Source organism: Gavialis gangeticus, unplaced genomic scaffold (assembly GCF_001723915.1).
Source record: "Gavialis gangeticus isolate Ggan-Ray unplaced genomic scaffold, GavGan_comp1, whole genome shotgun sequence".
Taxonomy (NCBI): Eukaryota; Metazoa; Chordata; order Crocodylia; family Gavialidae; genus Gavialis; species Gavialis gangeticus.
In genome coordinates, this window is record NW_017729025.1 from 78887296 (window position 1) to 78901698 (window position 14403).

At 44.2% G+C, this 14403-nt stretch overlaps 1 long non-coding RNA gene across 1 annotated transcript; it reads left to right on the plus strand.

Annotated features, from left to right (window-relative positions):
• Window positions 1-731: 731 nt before the first annotated feature.
• LOC109298726 lies at window positions 732-13806 on the plus strand. The gene is made up of 3 exons (XR_002097687.1): window positions 732-859; window positions 2299-2306; window positions 13796-13806. It is a non-coding gene; the product is annotated as an uncharacterized LOC109298726 (long non-coding RNA).
• Window positions 13807-14403: the final 597 nt, after the last annotated feature.

The window sequence follows — 14403 nt, forward strand, 5'->3', positions numbered from 1 at the left end:
CTTTATTTGCCACTAATTAGTTCTACAGGAAACCAACACAAGTGACAACATTTGGATGGGGGTAGAAACTTCCCTCAACTTCGTTCTCATGTGGTGTTTGATTAAAACTTGTATGGCAATGTAACTAAGGAAAGAATTACTAGTTGGGCAATTAACCCAGATCTGCAGGACTCAATTCACTGCACAGGCCTGCTCAGGAAGTGTTTATTTATGAAAATAAAATTATAGCTAGAAATTCCTGACTTTGTAAGATAAGGTGGGTTCTGTACAGCAATGCCATTGCTGGTTTGGTTGGGGGGTGGGGTTAATCACCTTTCCTTTTTAGTCTGAAGCAGTGGCTTATCTTAGACAGGATATAATTTCATTAGGAATCCCTGGGGTTTAAAACAAGTTCTAAATGTTGCCTCTGTTCTGGTGTGAAAGAAGAGAGATATTTATGGAAGCACACATGGGTATAAGAATAGATGGCTATGCAAAAGTTATTATTCTGGCTTGTTCTGTGGAAAACCTTCAAATCAGAGGCAAGCACTGGTTAATAACTGAACTTATCAACATACATGTCAAAACTAATCTCTTTTTCCATACCAAACATGGGATAAGCATGTATTTGTTCAACAGTGTTAGCTATTCTGAGCATAAATCTCAGCTTGGTTTTGATCTATGTGTGGAAGGTAACAGTTTTACAAAACACAGAATTTTTCATAATACATACATCTGTGCCAATTCTGCAGGCCCAGAAACTGGCACAAGAAGCAAGGGAAAGTTCCCACTTTCACATAGAAAATCATAGAGGTTAGGGTCACAAGTCAATGGGTTAAAGGGAGGGAACAGGTAAAAGGTAAAGAAAAATCAACACTGTGTAGGGTTACCATATTTCTAGTTTTGAAAAAAAGGACACCTGTGGAGAGGGGGGCGGGGAAAAAAGGAGGTGTATGGTTGTAGGAGAGAGGTGATATGCCTGTGCCCTGCCCCTGCCACTCACTCCCAAGCCACAGTCCCCAACTCGCCAGACCTTGCTGATACCCCTCACTCCTAACCCTCAGCCCTCCAACCCCCACCCACTCCTGCCAGTGCCCCTCACTCCTGACCTACAACCCCCTACCCCCCCACAGCTCTGCTTTCGATGCAGCTCTCCGCTGCTTCCGAATGATCAACCCTGTGTCGCAGGGCACTAGGATGTTGTTTAAGAGAACAAGGAGCCTGAGAGGTTGCTTGCAGATGTCAGGAGGAGCGTTAATGAGGGACTCATCTGACCAGAAAAGGGCTATATAAGCTCAGAGCCTGCATGGGTCACGTAATTTCTCTCCCAGCAACAATAGGTGGTGGAAGGCCAGGGCTAATGGGGCCTAGCCCTCCCAAACTACTTTTGCAGTGGTCAGCAACAGCAGCAGCACCATGTCGCTACTGTCCCACAGCACCACCACCAGCAGCACCCCAGCACTGTGCCCGGTGCCCCCACCACGCACTCCTCTGCTGCTGCCACATACAGCACCAGCACACACCAGCCCTGCAACAGCCCTGCAGGAGGGAGGGACGGGGGCTAGTCCCCCCAAATAATATTTTCTCCTGCAGTCTATGCCAGCAACTACAAAGTGAGGAACTCCTAGGTGCAGGGCAGCAGGGCTCCTAAAGAGATTTGGATGGAGAGAAACAGCTCTGCAGGCCTGGAAACAGAGGCAAGTTCCCTGGGCAGAGAAAGACTGGTTTGTAGACAAGTGACTTTTGTTTTATGTTAGCCCCTAGAGGGTTTAAGGGGCTTACCAGTGGTCCATGTGCCCAGGGAAGGGCTGAGCTGGGACCAGAGGGTCCAAAAGCCCAAGGGGGGTGAGTGTATAGGTTAAGGTATAGCTCCAAGCTGGAAGGAATACCTGCTGGGAGATAAGGAAGGTTTGCTTTCTTAAAGGGACAGAGGGCTCCTTCTGCTGTATGTGTCTCTGTTATAGCCCAGGGGCTTGTGGCTTAGGTTACTGTTTAATCTGTGGTTTGGGTTGGGACAAAGGGCAGTATTGGAGTTTCCATTAGTGCCTGTGAGGCATGCAACTGCCTTGAGCCATGCCAGAGGCAGGCTAAAGGCTTGAGCTATTACTGAGCCCAGAAAGGGGCAGAGTGAAGGAGCACAACGAGAAGCACAGCCCCACAGGGGCCCAGGGCCCAGCAAGCAGGAGCCAGGCATCCAGTGACTGAAGGTGATCAAGTGAAGCTAGTGCCTTGAAGCCAGGTCTGACACAGTGGGCCTAGGCTAGAAGGCCTAGTGAGACTAAAGGGGCAGAGGCTGAGGCAGCTGTGGCCCCAACAGAGGGAACAATGTTACCATAACACCTGCGAGGCATTGGGTACGGTGTAGGGGAGGATTTGGAGCCACACAATCAACCCATAAGGCTTATGGTGCCCTGAGCGGCACAGTTATGGAGTGAGATCCAGCGAGGGGGGCCTGAGGACCAGTAAAGACTAGTGGCGTGCCAGGGAACCTTAACAGGGATTCAGGAAAATCAGGGCCATGCAAAGGCCCGTGGGCAGCCTCCCTATTTATGTATGCCATCAAGCCATGGCAGATGAGACAGGAATGTACCCTCAGGGCAGAGCGGGCATGGTTGTGAAGCCACCAGGGGGTGTCATGGCCACCCCTGGCATCCCAATATGTTACGAACTCCCACAAAATGGCCAAATGCTTGCAAATAGTTTAAAAGCAATCAGAATTTTCAAATGAGTTTAATTACATGCTGGATGACACCTTTGAGAGAGAGAGAGAGTGAGAGAGAGAGAGAGAGAGAGAAAGAGAGGAGAGATCTGCATGCTACATGACAAGACATGAATCAAAATGATGCCCCTAATAGCCAATGGTCTTCTTTATGTACTTAGATCATAATGAATGATAAAGACAAACAGTTTTAAAAAACAAGATTTATTTTTAAAAGTTTGAAACAAGTTTACTGTTTAAAAATGAGGATCAATTTTAGGAAACAATCACAGAAATCTTAGTTCAGAGCACTGTTAACAGCAAATATAGGCACCAATGCACATATACACTTGCAGAATATCTTTGTCCCTAAAACTTTTTAAACGGTCCCTTCAGTTTTAAATCTTTCCAGCATGGTACAGTGTTTCCTGGTGATTATGAGCATTTAACATTGACAACTATTCTAAGTCTAATACAAAATCATTAATTCTGATATCCTGTACGTGACTGTGGTGCATAAGTTGAAAAATCTGCATTAGTACTTGTATTATGAGCTCCCTCTTTGTGTCACCACAACCTAATTACTAGCATTTTCTCCTTTGCATCAGATAGCCATGGATCCAACTCTTCCCTTAAATATGGATTTATATGCTACTGTGACAAAGCAGTTCTGTTACATGAAAAGTCCTGCACTGTTAAAAATGCTGAGCTTCACTTTCCTCTGATTTAGACTGTTGTTATTTGGTTGACTTCAGAAACTGGATTACTTCATTGCTACTAGCATAAATGAAAGAAATCTCAACCCTGCTGTTCTTTACATCAGACATAAAAGAGAAGACCCCGTCTGATATTCTCTTTAATGTCAGTCTGGTCAGAAGTTAATAATCCCATAACATTAATGAAGAGATCCCAGGATAACCCAGTGCCCCAACCAATAACCCCTCTCATTAAAACAGATTCTAATTAGGGCATTGTAAACCTGCATTGAAATATGACAAGTCCTAGGACCAAAACTCAGATTTCTGGCTTCTGAGGTTCATGTTCATAGCCTGGTGTAACATACCAGGAATAAATTGACCCTGGGTCTTTAGCTAATACTTGGACTCATATTAGATCACTAATAACACATCCTATTTTATCATGGATATTGTATGAAACCCGGTGCCATGTCTATGGGGAAAAAGCTCCAATTGACTTAAATAGGCTTTGATTCAGGACCTAATTGAAAAGCTAGCAATCTACTTGACAGTGGCCATGTCTACATGAATTGTTTACTACACAGCTGACTACGCTTGCAGTCCTATTAGGCTGCAGTAAACTAATTAACTCCTCCATAACTGGGCGCTTGTAACTAGATACAAGTACTACCCTATGGTGGCATTCTTTAGCGCACAGCAATGCACATCTAGATGCTGACAGGGCTGGCTGGGGCACAAGGATTCTTCACTGTGGGGGCTGCCTGGCAGCTAGCCCCACACTGGAACACCCTTTTGTGCCCTAGGCCTCTATTTCCTAAGAAAAAGGCATACTTGATATTTATATTTCAGCTCCTGTGTATACTAGACCCTACGGGCTTTTTTATATGTGCAAGCAGTGCAGTGCGGGGCGCTTTGAAAAGCACCTGGCACTGCAATGTGTGCAGTTGTATAAGTGGCAAAATGCACATCAGCATAAAGAAAATGGTGACGGCGCACTTTTGAACTAAAGCACCTCAGAGGCAGCACACTGCACATCAGCTCGCATGTGGAGCAGACTCAGTTAATCACATCTTGCTCTGAAGCGGCAGATCTCCGGCACATTGCAGCACAAAAAGATACATGTATAAATGCCCTGTGTGTATTATGCAGGAATGGAGAACAATTTCTGTTGCTAAAGAGTGTGAAACTACTGAAACGTCTAATTTTTCCATTATTTGTAGCAGGCTACATATTTTGGAGAAGATTGAGATACTCGAGGCACATCAAACAGTTTGAAAATATTTCTCTCTCTGCAGGTTTGGGAGTTGGCAGTAGGATTTGTATAATTTTTAAGGCATGAGTTGACAAATTAATTCAAAGTAGTATCACTTCATTTATTCCCATGATAAAAAGTTTGTTTACTACTTGCTTATGCTATAACCTGCCACATGCGTTCCATTGTGTTGTCCAACTAAAGTTGGTAGCTTCTTCAAGTCTGATATACAGACCACTTCCTGGAGATTTTCAGAATAAAGTATTTTGAGAATTAGAGGGGGAGTATTGTTTTGGAAAAGGAGGGGATTCCAGAAGAGCATCTGTCTCTTACCAAGTTCTTTGCTGAATAACCAAGTCAAAGAATCGCTGGTTTAAAGCATAAGCCATGACAGCTTTAGAGAGATCTACATCCACAGATAAATAAAAATACACATTCAAAATCAGCAAAATGAGATCTTAGATTCTGGACACATATACATGAGATGCTTTACTTAAGATTAAAGCAAATTACTGGCAGTAAGTGTTACTATCTACACGTGCAGATGCTTACCATGCAGTAATTTGCTCTAATTGAGAGTAAATTTGCTACCTGCAAATACAAGTAGCAAATTTACTTGAAAGTAATTACTGCACAGTACAACATGTGTAGACAGCCAACCAGGAGAAAATGTGCTCCCAGTCAGCCAGGCAGCAGGGGCAAGAGATTGCTCTCTGCCCCCAGGAGCTATCTGCTGCCAGGGCAGGCTCTGCCACCAGAGCCCAGGTGAGGCCAATGTCCCCCTGCCCCGGTAGCAGGGAGTTGCCAGCCCCTGCTTCGCAACTGCAATTCTTATCTCCCAAGCCCCCCTCCGCAATCATGGAGACGGGGCTGGGAGATTCTTATACCTTCTAGCCCCCGCTCTGTAATCATGGAGTAGGGGCTGGGAGCTCCCCCTGCCCCAGCAGCAGAGATATTGTCCCTGCCTGGACTCCAGTGGTGGCACCAGCCCTGGCAGCTCCCAAGGGCAGGGAGCAATCTCCCAGCCCTTGCCAGAAGACAACTGTCTCCTGGCTCCTTGCTGCCTGCCAGCCCAAGAACTAGCACCCAGGGGAAGCCTAGAGCTCCCACTGGCTGCTGCGGGGCCAGGGGAGGCAGAAGTAGACTGCTGCCATGAGCAGCAAATCTGCTCTTGCTTCCTGGCACATGTCCATGCCGGCTTGGGGTGGGTTTACTCTAGAGTAAATTACACTAGAATAAACCCAGCCTGGAGCATTTGCATGTGTAGACACATCCTCTCTGTTATAAGCCCAGAGAAGTCTTAATCCCTAAAGTTGTTCTTTATGTTGTTCTCTACTGATTGACTTTGGGAGTAAAAATAATGAACTTCAGAAGGAACAGTGCGGGATTCTATTCTCCTGGCTTAGCTGCATTGCCAAAGGGTTGATGGGGAGAGTTGAAAGAGAATAATATTGTAATAATATTATTAATAAGTTCAAAAGTATTTAGGCAATCTCTTGCTCTTGTTTAGCAAAAGCTCTCAAGGCTCTGCCTCAGCCACAAACTGTTGGCTTGCTCATACTTTTTTGTTTGTTCTTGCCATTTCATAGTGTATCCTTGGGGCATTACATAAACTGTGAGGGGTTTTTTGCATATAGACTAGTTCTAGAGAAACGGTATTTGTTTGCTTCACAGAGATTTATGTATATTTTTTTCTGCAGTTCAAGTTCAAGTGAGCTTAAGAAAATCAAAATGAAACTCCGTCAGAACTGTGTTCCCCCGATTCAGTTGCACTAACAGGCTAGATACAACACATTTCACAGTTAAAAAGGAAATGTCATTCATTTAGGGATGAAGTAGGCAGATTTGTATAAAGTAACTGGCAAAACCATTGTCCAAAACCGCTAATCATGTCCTTTTTGAGGCTTAGACAAACTCAAAAATCATTTCTATTTTTTATTTTTGAACTAAATAAATGTCTTCTCTTTCTCTCTGTCTCTGAGATAAACAGTGGAAATAAAATTTCCATGAGAAAGTCTATTCTTGCGAGTCCCTATGTTCTCATCAAAAATGCATAACAACATACCAAAAATTAAAAGTGCTTCGATAATTCCTAAATACAAATCAAAAACTCCTACTCAGCATGAACACTTACCAAGTTACAGCACAAAATGGTCCCCTAGAGAAAATCCTAAAAAGCAAAAAATGAAGAAAGAATTGTGGGGGGGCAGGGGAAGGGAACCTACTGTTTTCTGTCCCTTCCTCCCTTCTCCCTCTGTTTTTTGTTGTTTTCTTTTCTTCCCCCTTCTGTAGTGACTGAGTGACAGGGCTGGTTCTGTGTGGGGCTGGTTTAGGTAACTGACAGGTTGGGCTAGGATAGGTAGCCTTATAAAAAGGCAACCCCTAGCAAACTGTGGAAGCAGCAAACAGAGGGCAGCAAATAGGAAAGGAGTTTGCCCATGGAATTCACCCAGGAGGGAGCCAAGGAGTGAGACACTCCATGCATGCAAATGTGTGTGGGTGGGAGTGTGGGCAAGGACCCTGGTGGAGGTGTTTGGTGTGCAGGTTCTTGTCATGTGTCTTCCCCCACCTCTCTCTTTTTTTCATCCATACAGCATAGGTGTGCTCCAGGGAGCAAGGGAGGCACACATGGAGTCTGGGTCAGCTGTTGTGACCTGCATGGGATATGTCATGATCATGTTCGTCCTAGAGGGTCAGGAGCACTTCATCTGCACGTGAGCTGATGTCTGCCCTGCAGGACAAGATTCACAGGTTGGATGTAGAGGAATCTATGCTGCGTTATATCTGGAACCAAGAAGATTACTTGAACAAGAGTTATGAGAGCCTGGTACTGGAGGGGCCAAAGGGCAATTAGAAGTAGCAGCATATGACTACTGAAAGAAGGAGGGCTCCCTGAACTGAAGAGAAGCGAATTGAAGTCTGCAACTGCTTTCAAGCACTATGCAGTGGAACTGATGAGGAGGAGGCAGAGAAGAGAACATCTGCAGGCATGAGGAAAAGGGAGCAGCAGCAAAGTAAATTTAGTTGCAGAAAAGTTGCAACACAGTACATTTAGATTGGATATCCAGAAGAATGTCTTTACTGTGAAAATAGTGAGGCAGTGAAATAGACTGCCTAGGGAAGCTGTGGACTCTCCATCACTGGAGGTATTCAAGAAGAGTTTGGACAGACATGGGGATGATCTAGTCCTGGCTATGCCTATTTTCTACCATGGGTATTTCCCATGCTTCTGGGCTTTGCTGGTCGCTCCTGCCCTACTTTCCCCTCCCCTCCCTATTTTATGCTATATGTGTCAGGGTGTTTTTAAGCCTCCCCAGAGGCATTGCGTGTTGGCTACAGCTTTGTCTGGGGACTTCAAGTTGCGTGTGCTGAATCTCCTGCTAGGGGATAAACTATAGGTTCTGAGCTACAGGGTTTTGACCCTCCACTCAGGGTCAGACCAATCATCATATCTGGGGTCAAGAAGGAACTTTACCCCCGGTCAGATTCATATGGACTGTGGGGGATTTTGCCTTTCTCTGTAGATGGGTGCTTGGACCTCTCTACCCAGGACCTCTTGAGCATATTTTGACAACATTTTATAGAAGCAGGACATTGTCTACCATGGCTCCCCTGCTTTACCTGTGGCAGGTTAGGGTGTTAAGTCTATGTTGGGTCAGGGTGGATTTATGTAGAGTTTAGATTATGTTTGCATAGAATGGTTTGGGTAGGGATGATCCTGCCCTTGGAAAGGGATTGAACTAGATGACCTCTGATGGGCCCTTCCAGCGGTACTTCTCTGTGTTTATTACTATATGAGATGTACCTCAATGGAAATTGGTAAAAATGTTTCATCTAGGCATGGGACTGGATTTAGGCTTTGGAGCTGAACACTTGAACTTTGAATTTGGATATGTATCTAGATTTGCACCTTTGGTCTATCTCTACTTTCATTGGATCCTCAGGGAAACAGGAGGCCATCAGCAAATAATGGGAACATGGAAGTTTCATGTCAAACTACAAAGGATCATATGAAGATGAATTTGTGGCAAATAATAAACTTGCCCTCTGCTATAGATGTTGCCACGTAGGGTTCTGTATAGTGCTCAGTTACCACCCTCCTTGCTTCAAAGGTAACTATAATTTTAACCTCTTTTCACTAGACACACCACCACACACCTCCTTTGACCTCATGAAAGCCTTTGACACTGTCAGCCAAGAAGCCCTATGGAGGAACCTTCTGAAGTATGGATGCCCATCAAAATTCATCACCATTCTTTGCCTGTTTCATGATGGCATGCAAGCAGTGGTCCTCAATAAAAGATCTATCACAGATCGTTTTGAGGTTAACGTCGAAATTAAGCAAGGCCACATCAGCACTCCAACACTCTTCTCAATATTCCTTACAATGATGCTACATCTGAGCACCAACAAGCTTCTAGTCGGAGTGGAACTAAACTACCAAATGGATGATAAACTGTTTAATCTCAGCTGACTCCAAGCCAAAACCAAGACCACCCAGACCTCAAACACTGAGTTCCAGTATGCTAATGATGCTGTAGTGTGTGCTTACTCAGAAGCTGACCTTCAGGCAATCATCAATGTTTTTACCAAGGCATACAAGAAAATGGGACTGATGCTTAACATTCAGAAGACGAAGGTCCTCCATCAACAAGTTCTTAATAAGCAGTTGCTAGCGTCAGTAATTCAGATTCACAGTAAGACCCTGAAGAACACTGAGTATTCTTGTTCCTTGGAAACAGTCTCTCACAGAAGGCTGACATCAGTGAAATCCAACATTGCCTGAAGAGTGCAGCCTTCAGACACCTGAGAAAAATGAGTATTTGAAGATCACAACATCAGATCCAAAACCAAGCTCATGGTTTATCAAGCAGTCATGATCCCCATCTTATTGTAAACAACTGAGACATGGACAATATACAGGAGACACCTCAAGTCCCTGGAGAAGTACCATCAATTCTTCTGGTGGAAGATCCTTCAAATCCAGTGGGTAGACAGACACACTGACATTAGCATCCTCTTGTAAGCAAACACCATGGGCACTGAGGTGGTAATCATCCAGCATCAACTGTGCTGGACCAGCCACATCGTACAGATGTCTGACTCCAGATTCCCAAAGCAAGTTTTATTCCTCCAGCTCAGTCAAGGCATACACTCAAGAGGAGGGCAGAGAATGCACTTTAAGGACATCCTCAAGGCTGACTTGAAAAATGAAACATCAATATCAACTCATAGGAAACTATCACCCAGGACTGCCCAAGATGGAGGAAGAGTCTGCTACAAGAATCTCAGTACTTTGAAACCTTATGATGCCAACAGGAGACAGAAAAGTGGGAGCAGCAGAAACAGCATCATGGACAGAATCAAGAATCCAGAGCTACCCACTCCACATGGAAACACATGCCCAAGTTGCAACAGAGTCTGTCAATCCTGGATTAGCCTTGTCAGCCATCTTCAGACTCACAGATAAGACAATCATGGGTCAATCATTCTGGACTGTGAGAGATTGCCCGTGATGAGACATACCACCAGCTTCTATCCTAACCGTATCATCCAATCCATCATCTACATAACTGTTATCTGCTCTGATACCACTGACCAGGATGCATACCTTGGATCTGGAGCAGGAATTCCTTTGCTTACAATACAAACCCCACACCATAACCATTCAGATCAACAGAACCATGTTCAAGCTCTATTCTGACATACTATGGTACCAGCCTGTAACAGGGAACCCTGGCCCTGTAACTGGAGAGCAGTGCAGTCCCTGTAAGGGTAGAGTCTTTATAGCACAGGCAGCCAGCAGAGCGGGGGTTGAAGGACAGCCCTGTAGTGAGGTCAGCTGACTGGGGGGCATCACATGACCAGAAGAGGGCTCTGGCCATACCTACATAAACCCTGGGATTGAGCCAGTCAGGAAGGCCAGTCCTGAGAGTCATGGAGTGCAGTGCTTGGGGCAGCAGCACAGTGGGACCCCTGAATCTACAGTGGGGCTGGAAGAAAGCAGCTTTGCAGGCCTGAGAACAAGAAATAGCTACCCTGGGCAGAAAGAGAGAGAGATACTTGTTTTGCAGGCAAGTGGCCTTTATTTTATATTAAACCCAGCAAGGATTTGGGTGTTTAACGGGAGGCTGAAGTCTTTTAATTTAAGTTGTTCTTGTGGCTTGGGTTTGGGACTAAAGAGGTAACTTGAAGGTCCTGTCCTAGGGGCGCATGATTGTCTTGAGCCTGGAGCAGGGCAGCGATGGGGGCCAGGGACCCAGCACCTGAGAGGGGCAAGGCCAGGCTAGCCCAGAGGCCAGGCCTAGAACAGTGGGCCTCTGCTGTGGGACCAGCCAAAGTAGAGGGGAGGAAGCCAGGAAGGCTAAAACCCCAACAAAGGCATGAAGGCCTGAAGTGGCCTGGAGATGTGGCCTGAAGTAGTCACCTGATTGGTGACTCAAAACACCTGTGAGGCATGGGGTGTGGTTTAGGGAAGGAATGGAGCCACGCAATTAGCCCCTAAAGCATGGACCCCTGACACCTGGGGATCATTAATGTAAGATCAGGACGGCCTCCAGTGCTTTAATAACCATTTATACCAAGGTGTGGTGGATGAAAAAAGGGTGGATTTCCCCGAGAGGAGGGTGTAAGGAATTTGCTTAGCCTCTAGGACTTTATGGCCACCCCTGCAGATGGCACCCTGTTATACAACCCCATGATGACAACAACAGAATCCCTCTTGTCTCCAACAGCCCCAGGTTTGAACATCTTGGATCCATCATTAATGACCTGCAACCCCTCCTGAAAAATGATGATCATCTCAAGGAAGCCTTGGAGACAAGCCTGTCCTACCTTACAGGCAGCCCCCAACCTCAAATGACATCTCTCCAGAAACAGAGTACCTAGCTCCTATATTCACCATGGCACCAGGTATCATTCCAGACCCAGATGCCAGCTGTGCCCCCTCATCAACATGAATCACATCATCACTAGACCAGACCAGAGGGATTATAACACTTGGGGTTCATTCACCTGCTCCTCTACCATTGTCATCTGTGCTGTCATCTGCTTACTATGCTGCTCTGCTATCTACATTGGCCAGATGGGGGTGATCCCTACACGAAAGAATGAGAATAAGTAGACACCAATCTGACATCAATTCCAGAAAGATACTAAAGTCTGTGGCAGAATACTTTAATCTTCATGGATATTCCATCACTGATCCCCAAAGAGCTGTTCTTAAACAGCAAAACTTAAAAAAAAAACTTGAATGCAAAATTGCAGAACAAGGCATCATGGACAGACCACGTTGTATTAAGTATGGTGTCAACAAAGACTGTGGATTCTTATCCCATTATCTGTTCTAGCTTCTATAACACTTATGTCCCTCAGTGGATTAACTACTTTGTTTATCCTATTTGATTTCTTCAACCCATCTTCACCTTTCTCAGCAGTGCCTCCTTCCCCTATCCTGTCCTCCCTCTTCCACCATCGTTTGAATTTAAATAATTTTATTCCTCCATATTTAATACCCCCTGCTCTCTGCAAGTCCATTCATAGTATCTAGTGAAGTAGGCTGTCACCTACAGAAGCTTATGCATTTCTGAATGAGGTGCTACCCTACCCTATCTTCTTCCTAACCTTCCCATTACTACCCTAAGCTGACTTCAGACATGAAGCAATAGCTATTGCTTCAGATGTTCAGTGTGTTTATATTTGTTATGAAATAGATTCATTCCTATTATGGAATATGACAAGTTCTTTTCTTTCATTTCATTGTAGTTGGCTATAAAACACCAATAATGCTTAAAACATTTTGGCTTTCTGTGGTAAAGGAATTACTCTGAAGTTAGAGGAGCATTGCCTGTCTCTCTGGAATGCCAATACAGTGCACAAGCAGGAGTGTAGGTAGTTATGTCCCCTGAGGCTGGCTAGTTTGTATTCCATAGTCAGATTACAAATTAGAGCCTTTTGCATTAATAAACTAAAGCCAAAATTACTATACTTTTTCCTGCCACGGTCAGACAGCCACTGCATTCTTCTTTTACTTCATTCTCTCAGAACTGAATACCAGCTCTTATAGTCTCATCTGTTTTCATGAGTGATGCAATACAATTACCTGACAAAAAGGAATGAGGACATAAACTACAATATGGATGTAGATTCAGATGATTTATCACAATACAATACAATAAACTTACCAGTTGGAATTGGTCAGTTTAGAGAAAATGGCAATCAATTCATATTTTGTCTCAAAGCAGCAACTAATTTCAAAGTTTTGAAGGATGTAGGCCAGTATTTTCAAAGCTGGGTATTTAGAGTTAAATAACTACATCCATATTTAAATATTAAATAAGGGGCTATTTTTTTTTCAAAGGTGTTAAGCAAGCACTCCCAGTTGCGTTTGAAGTTTTCATGCTCACTTCTGCCCAGCTTTTTACTGATCATGGGTACTAAATTCTCGACTGAGCTCTAAATGAATGATTCAAAGATTTTTGCTAGGAAATGCAGTAATTTTAAATGAAGCAACCATTTAACTTTTAAGATGGAGCAAAATGATATGGGAGAGGAAGTTGACTGTCATCAGTCTTAATAAAAGTTTGGTAGGGATTATAATAGGACACCAGGGTGATAGTCCCTGTTCTTATTAATAGTATCCTAACTGACAGCAAGTCAGGGCCTTAGTTTTATGTCACTTCTAAGCAATTTGTGTGATTACTGTGTTCCCATTATTATTATCATGAACTTAAATGTTACTTTGGTTCATTATGGTTATGACTGCCATTTTTTTCCATTCTGATTAATTTTACCCAGCCCACAGGGACTGGTTCTCACTCTTACATGGGAAAGGAGCCATAAGGCAGGTATCTATACAATTCAGAAACCCACTAAAGCTCATCATCCTGTCAGAATGTATAAAGAGGCCATACTATAAATGAGAACCAGATTATCTGATTGTGCAATGTGATAGACCAGGAATGTGTAAAAAGTGTAGGGATGGATAACATGAACAAGAAAGTAACATCTGAGATCCATAAGGCAGACAATACCTCTGTACTGGAAGGTTCCTACTTTTTTCTCTTTACCATGAGTCAATATAAAAAGCAAGCAATTACATCAAGTATTAGTTATGGTCCAAAACACAATTCTGTTGTCCTGGACTCTATGATGCTAATAACATCACAGACATTTAGGACTTGTCAGCATGTCCCCTGTGCTGAGCCTCAGACTGGAACTGACAAGTGATCCCTGCCCAGTTGCTCCTCCTTAGGATGATACACCAAACCTCCAAAATTAAGCAATGTAGTGGCTTAGAATATATCAGATTGTATAATCCAGCACCATGCTCAGGTTCTCTGTCTGGCATGTGCTTCTTGGTGCACCTTCAAGGTCACCCTAACTAGTAGGGCTGTGCGAAATTTCGCCGGCAATTTTGTTTCAATGCTGTTTTGACCTATTTTGAGCTCAAAACAGCAAAATTGAAATGAAACAGAGAGCTTTGAAACAGCCTCACAACAAAATGAGGCAAGCTGAAACATTTTGAAATTTTCTAAACGTTTCGAGTTTCAAAGCTCAAGCTGGGCTTGCCTGCAGGGAAACAGAAACTAAAGTAAGGAGAGGGAGGAAGAAGGGGGGTGGGGAGGACTGCTCTCATTATTGACTGTGTAGCTGGCCAGTGACTGTCATCCTTTCCTGAGGTCTCTTCCAATCCCAGTGCTCTGGGGGAGGGATGGAAAAACTGCATAAAAAGCGGCATTATTTTGCCTGTCAGCAGCAAGAACTGCTGGGTCCCA